The sequence below is a fragment of the Physeter macrocephalus genome, chromosome 9, assembly GCF_002837175.3.
Source record: "Physeter macrocephalus isolate SW-GA chromosome 9, ASM283717v5, whole genome shotgun sequence".
NCBI lineage: Eukaryota > Metazoa > Chordata > Mammalia > Artiodactyla > Physeteridae > Physeter > Physeter macrocephalus.
The window spans coordinates 15,230,124-15,237,423 of record NC_041222.1 but is presented as its reverse complement, the minus strand read 5'-3'; the positions used below and the strand labels follow the sequence as shown (position 1 = coordinate 15,237,423).

The window sequence follows — 7,300 nt, the reverse complement described above, 5'->3', positions numbered from 1 at the left end:
GCCCTGGCTTGTGGCTGCATAATTGCAATCTCTGCCTGAGTCTTCACATGGCCTTCCTCTCTCTGTGTCTGTCCTCTTCTATCTCTTATAAGGACACTCTCATTGGATTAGAGTCCACCCTCATCCAGAATGATCTCTTCTCATGCCTTACCTTAATAATATCTGCAAAGACCCTATTTCTAATAAGGACATATTCTGAGGTTCTAGGTGGACATGAATTTTGGGAGATGATATTTAACCCACCACAGATCCCAAGAACCAGATTTGGTCCCCTTGGGGCTGACATCATCCTTGCTGAGAATACCATAACCTAGAGAATAAATGGTATTCAAAGCACTGCAGAATCTAAATCCACCTTACTTGGAGAAGTGAATGCTGTCAACTCTCTGAAGAGATCCCCCGACCAGTCCTCTGCTGGTGACTTTTGTAGTTGTCTGCAGGGGGATGCCGTGGTCCCCAGAGGAAAGTCACAGCACCATCAGTCCATCTGCCCTCCTGCACCCCTCACCCAGTTGCTGAAAGGATGCTTTAACTTCTGTCATCCTCCACTGCATCCTCTGTAAAGTGGAGAGAATCAGAGTACAGTATCTACTTCCTAGAGTTAATTTTGGCTTTAATTGAGGTCATGCATGAGGAGGGGTTCGCTCAGTGTCTACCATAGAAAATGTGCTCAGTCAATGATTAGCAGTTATTTTTATTATCATTCTTTTTCCCCCACTGTGTCCCCCCTGAAAGATGGTGCTCCCAGTCCTTCCCCTTGACAGTGTCATGATCTGATTCCTCTCTCTAGTGATGAGGCTTCCTTTTTAGCTATCTCTCCCATTTAATGACAGCCCATCTGATCTTTTACAAGCTTCAGCTTTATTTCCCATCAGAAAACCACGAAAATGCTTTTGGTTGGCTCACAAAGCTTGCCTTGATATAAGTTGGGGAGCCATGCACAGGGGAGGGCCAACCATCAATGTAGTGAGCCAATTATGTCATGAAAAAACTGGGTGCACTGGTCAGCCCTGGTACACTCCTGGGGGGAAGGGGGGGTTCTTCTCTGTGACTTCTCTTCTAGAAAGGTAAGGAACCTATGCATTCGCTTTTCTGGGAAAATGTTTTATTATGTCATATGCTTGTGAATAATTTGCATTTCAGGGCATTCATCTCTGCATATTTCTCACTTTAGGCTTTTTATCTTTGTCTTTATCCTGTGGCTAAAACTCTACGGCAGAAATAAAGGTGGAATGGGTGCCCTTGACTCCATCAGCCTCAGAGGGACCTCTGTCAAATGGTCCCACTCACATGACAAGAAACTCTATCCTGTGGTTTTGATTTTATCTGACAAGTAAGTTGAGATTTGTATTCACAATTCCATGTTTTTCCTCCATGTTGCACCAAGAGTTCTTGGTCATGTAGGATTGTGCTTATGATCATTTAAACACTCTTTGTTTTACATACCCTTTGGCAGAGCTAAACGTTTGTGGGGACTTGAATGATATTGGGGATCGTTGCTTGAAGGACATGCTGATTTTTTCCTCTTCTAGATAGTCTATCATATATCCTTGAGTCAAACTAGATCACAGAGACCCAGGAAGGTGGGCTGCACTGTTCTGATAGCAGGCAAAGTTAACTTTGCTGAATTGCTTCTTGATTTGATGTCTTCAGCCTATATAGGGGTCCTCATGGACCCATCCCTAGGAAGCTTCTTATTCTGTTGGTTGAAGAGCAAGGCTGAGGGTGTCATGCTTTCCTTCCATGGTGTCCTCTTGGAAAAATGCTTATCTTCACTACTAAGAAGATCAGTACTTCTCTTGAATGACAGCTCTGTTTTTTGCCTCATGGATGTTGGGAACTGTATATATGATCATGTTTCTTTTCTTGTGTTGTATGCTGCAAAGCGTAGAACCAGTAGGTGGTTCACCGTAGCCAGACTGAGGACTGCCTCACTCCCGGCTCATTCCTATCCCTTTCCTTGTAGCCTTTTTTCTTCTGCACTATTTAAAATTTGTGCTCTTTTATTGTATTTTAGTTTTCCTTGTGAGATCCCTTTTATCCTTTTTGGAATAAAGTAGGAAACACATTTTTTAAGTAAATATTTATCTGAGAGAAGAATTAAACTAATTTTGTATGATCCCAATGGGCAAACTGAGGATTCCTTCTTTTTTTCTATCTTTTCCTGCCCTCCCTCCCTCCCTCCCTCCCTCCCTCCCTCCTTCCTTCTTTCCTATCACTCAAATATTTAACATGTCAACTAACTATGAGGAACTGAAATAGGAGACTTAGGGAGATAGAGGAGGTAGCTTCTAGCTGTTTAAGAAATGACTTTATAACGCTCAGTCCTGCCCAAAGATAAACAATTACCACTTGTACCAGAACTTCATAATTTACAAAGCGCTTCTGCCCACATATGACCTTGTTTTACCTTCACAGCAGTGCTCAATTGTAGGGATTATTATCTTCATTGATCAAGAACCCGAGCTTTAAGAAGAATCTTGGCCAAGGTAACTTAGCTGCTAAATGGGGGAGGTAAGAATGGCTTCCTGATTTTCTGGTTTCAAATCCTTGTTTGCCCTTTCCATGACCTGAGACACCCCACCACTTATCCCCCCTCCACTCGCCGGGCGGTGGGCATACCCTCTCAGTCTGAATGTGTCCCCTTTCACTCTGACGTCATTTTTACCCAGAATGTGAATTCACAATTCACATAGTATCAATGCTGTTTTTATTCTCTGTGATTTAAAAGCCAACAGAGGGACTTCCCTGGTGGCGCAGTGGTTAAGAATCCGCCTGCCAGTGCAGGGGACACGGGTTCAAGCCCTGGTCCGGGAAGATCCCCCATGCCACGGAGCCACTAAGCCTGTGCGCCACAACTACTGAGCCTGCGCTCTAGAACCCGCAAGCCACAACTACTGAGCCCGTGTGCCACAACTACTGAAGCCCATGCGCCTAGAACCCGTGCTCCACGACAAGAGTAGCCCCCGCTCACCACAACTAGAGAAAGCCCATGCATAGCAATGAAGACCCAACGCAGCCAATAAATAAATAAATAAAATAAAAAATAAAAGCCAACAGAGATATGCCAAATATGTTTCTGCTTTCATGCTTCAGAGTTTTGCTTCAGGAGATAGCATCTTCTGTACAGGGGCCACATGAATGCTGGTTGGAAAACAGGCGGGTCCCTTGTGCCAGTCATTCAGTGCTCTGTCAGATTCGGCACGGCGTTTTTGAGTCACCACATGCCACCATCTCCACCTGGGGAGATTGCTCTTCACGTGGGTGCGTATTGTGTGTTATCTTAGGGAGAGCAGAATGGTACCTTCTGGAACAAAGCTAGGGCTTATCACAGCATGCCCCACCAGCAACTATTAAGGTACTTTCTTCTCCAAACCCCAAAGTTGGGGAGTATTATTATTATTTTTGGTGAGGGGGGCCTCCTCACCATGTCCCTATTTAGCATGAAAAAGTAAACATTTCTAGGTTACTAATTTATTTAAAGGAGTACTGAGTCATCCCTTGTTATCCTTCCTTAAACTTATTTTATCTTGTTGAAATTTCTCCAAACTTACGGCTTAGGATGGCACACTTCCTTAACTTCCAGAGAGATGCAACTGCCTCCATTTTTATGGTTCTTTGGTCATTTCCATAAGGTCACTGAATGTAAGCCCTTGCATGGAGTGTTTCAGGCAGGGTAAGTCAGGTTGTGCTGTGGTAACAATACACCTCAATTAAACAAAGGTTATTCCCTGCCTGGGTCCATTATGTTTCAGCTGGGGGCTCTGCTCCTCATTGGCTTTACTCTGGGACCGAGACTGATGGCGTAGCCACCACCTAAATGGCAGAGGGAAAGAGTGTCTCCACTTGTGCACTGGACTCCATAACTTCAGCTCACCAAAGCGAATCACTCAGCTGCACCTCACTTCAAGGAGTAGGAAAAATCAAACCCACCATGTGGAGAACCCAAAATATTTGGTGCAGTGAGTTAGATCCTTGTGCTACACGTTAATCTTATCTGGAAATGTCAGCATTTATCTTTTAGGCAAAAACCAGGGGAACTTTTTTAAAAAATTAATTAATTTATTTAATTTATTTATTTTTGGCTGCATTGGGTCTCTGTTGCTGCGCGTGGGCTTTCTCTAGTTGTGGCGAGCGGGGGCTACTCTTTGTTGCAGTGGCTTCTCTTGTTGCAGAGCACAGGCTCTAGGCATGTGGGCTTCCGTAGTTGTGGCTCGCGGGCTCTAGAGCACAGGCTCAGTAGTTGTGGCGCACGGGCTTAGTTGCTCCACGGCATGTGGGATCTTCCCGGACCAGGGCTTGAACCCGTGTCCCCTGCATTGGCAGGCGGATTCTTAACCACTGCGCTACCAGGGAAGCCCATAAACCAGGTAAACTTTTATTAGGGGTTTGGAATCTAGAGACTAAATCTGCCACTTACTGCCTGGTACTTTTGGATGAGTCCCTTATGCCCTCTGAGTCCAATTCCCTTTTCTTAATGTTTGAGTAACAACCCCCTGGTCGGGCTACTTCCATAGGATTATTGGTGAATGTCAAGGAGATACTATATATGAAAATATTTTGAAATGTGAAAAAAGTTTTATAGATAAAGATTGTTTAGCTTATTGCCATGTCTTTTTTGGGTAGAATAATAATTCTAACTCATATCACTTAGATCAAAAATAAAATACACCCATTCTGAGGACAGGCACCTTTTCTCTGAAAATGATTATATCAGTTCTACCGAAATGTCAAGAACCTTTTAAAATTAATGTATAAGGCACTGGAGAAAAGGCCATGCCAAGGCAGCACCCGGCACAACCTCCCAGTAGTTACCTTCATGTAACTACGAGTCTAGATGCGTAGGTTATTTTGTCTTTAGACACTTGTGGGAATACTTTCAGTCAGACCAAGAAGGATTATCTCTGCCTTTTGCCGGCCCTTTCTAAGTTGACAGATAGAAAATTGATCATCAGAAAAGAGCACACAAAACTCTAATACTATAGATTGCGACTGGATGATAAGATTTCCTGAGCAGTCAAATGAACCCATTCGACATGATTCCCATTTTTCATGGCAGTTCATAATGATCTTCCTTCCTTGGGGCTCCCTAGAGGGGAGAATCGACCAGGTATGCTCTTAGGTTCAGCAGGGTGGCTTCCTTTATCTTGAATTTCACAGGACACTGTGGAATGTATGACTTTTAGGTCCCTCAAAGACTCCCTTCACTGGGCACATCTGGCCAAGTGGGTAGCACATTTGCCTCACAAAAACTGATCCTTTATTCTTGTTTTCTTTTTTTTTATTCACTAAACACTAATTAAACACCTGTGATGCACTGTGTTCGCTACCTAGCTAGTATGGATGTAAGATTAACGAGACCCAGTCTGCCTTTGAGCAATTCACAATCTAGTGAAGGAGACAATTATACAGGCAACGGTGACTGTACAACATGTTAGAGATGCCCAGGAAGTGCAATGAGATGTCCTGGCAGCTTAGAACAGGGGACCCTCACTGTCTCTAGAGGTCAGGGAAAGCTCCCAAGAGGAGATAAAGTGCCAGTTGGGTCTTAAGGATGATTCAATGGCTGTCAATACAGAGCAAGAGAATTGGGGGCAGAGGAATAGCATATGTAAAGACCTAGAGGCTGGGAAGACTTCCTGTTATGAAATTTGTATAACTGGGGGTCATGATGCTCTGCAGAGCCCCAGTTATAGGGGCGTGTAGGACCAGCTCTGTGCCAGGGAGGCCTGGGTCTCCCTCAGGACCAATTCCTGTCATCCCAGGGGATTAACCAAAGGTGTAACATACATACATTACACGTTGGGTTGGAGCCCAGAGAGCCCTTCCAAGTTTCCCCCACTTCTTCCTTCTCTGCTCCTCTGCCTTCTCCCCGACCTCCAACTCCACCTCCCAAGGTTCTGGTTCCAACCAGCTGCTACCATGGTTGGCCAAGCCCAGGACACTCTGTGCCCCTTTGGTCTGAGGTCACTGCATCTTGGGAAAATAACAGTGGATCTCTGTATTCCTCAGAACAAGGCACCTACCAGACAGATTCACCTCTCTCTTGCTAATACCCACTACCCTGAAAGCCTTAATTGTGATGCATGATTATGTTAAAAGACTTTCTTCCCATAAGGGAAGAGGACAGGAAGGAACAAAGCAGGTGAACAGTACCAAGAGCCATGTGTGTTCACTTTGCTTTCTGAGGAGAGGAAAAATCTCAGAGAGCAGCCATGTCTGTGTTTGCATCGCTCTCTGCTTTCTCCCCAATCTACTGTTTTCATGGTAAGAAAAATAAGTCCTGCCCTTTGAGAGGGTGAAACAAGTTCAAGAGCTTCTTATTCAGCTCTCCCTTGATGACAACCTAATGGTTTCCGTTAGATTTGTTTTCCAGGTTATATAAACCAACAGCCTTGAACGCTGACTTGGGGTAAGCAGAATAAACCAAAGAAAAAGCCAGTTAGAATGTATTGGTGAGGCATTTAGTCTTAGAAAAGAAAATTTGCAGTTGTTCTTTGTAATGGAGATTTGCTGATCTGATTCGAAAATCCCGGAAGCTAGCACTGCATTTTGAAATGGTGCATTGCTTGACATGAGGTTTAAGTTCATTTTGGAGCCAGTTCTTCACCTACCACCCCAGGTTCTTCCTGAAATGTCCTCAAAGCTTTCTTTTTTTTTTTTTTTTTTAACATCTTTATTGGAGTATAACTGTTTTACAATAGTGTGTTAGTTTCTCCTTTACAACAAAGTGAATCAGTTATACATATACATATGTTCCCATATCTCTTCCCTCTTGTGTCTCCCTCCCTCCCACCCCTCAAAGCCTTCTTAAGAGCAGAAAGATGCTTTCCCATTTCCTCCCCGCAAACCATTACATTTTCTTTCAGTGTAACACTATATACAGTGATCAAATTATGTGGTGACCATAACTGAGAAATATCTGTATACAAAATTCTTCCTACTCTGGCAGTGTTTATGGCAGCGACTGTTATGAAATAGCATGTAAAACATGGACCAGCTTTAAATGATTTTGCTTTTTTAAAACAGGCTGTTCACTATGGAGAACAGTATGGAGGTTCCTTAAAAAACTACAAATAGAACTACCATACGACCCAGCAATACCACTCCTGGGCATATACCTTGAGAAAACCATAATTCAAAAAGAGTCATGTACCACAATGTTCATTGCAGCTCTGTTTACGATAGCCAGGACATGGAAGCAACCTAAGTGTCCATCAACAGCTGAATGGATAAAGAAGATGTGGCACATATATACAATGGAATATTACTCAGCCATAAAAAGAAACGAAATTGAGTC

At 43.6% G+C, this 7,300-nt stretch overlaps 1 long non-coding RNA gene across 1 annotated transcript in view; it reads left to right on the top strand.

The window, feature by feature from the left end:
• Positions 1–1,188: 1,188 nt before the first annotated feature.
• The window catches only part of LOC129392401 (uncharacterized), a 7,423-nt gene continuing 1,311 nt past the window's right edge, over positions 1,189–7,300 (top strand). Inside the window, exons 1-2 of the long non-coding RNA XR_008618178.1 lie at positions 1,189–1,333; positions 2,419–2,514. This is a non-coding gene — a long non-coding RNA (uncharacterized lncRNA). The remainder of the gene's footprint in view (positions 1,334–2,418; positions 2,515–7,300) is intronic.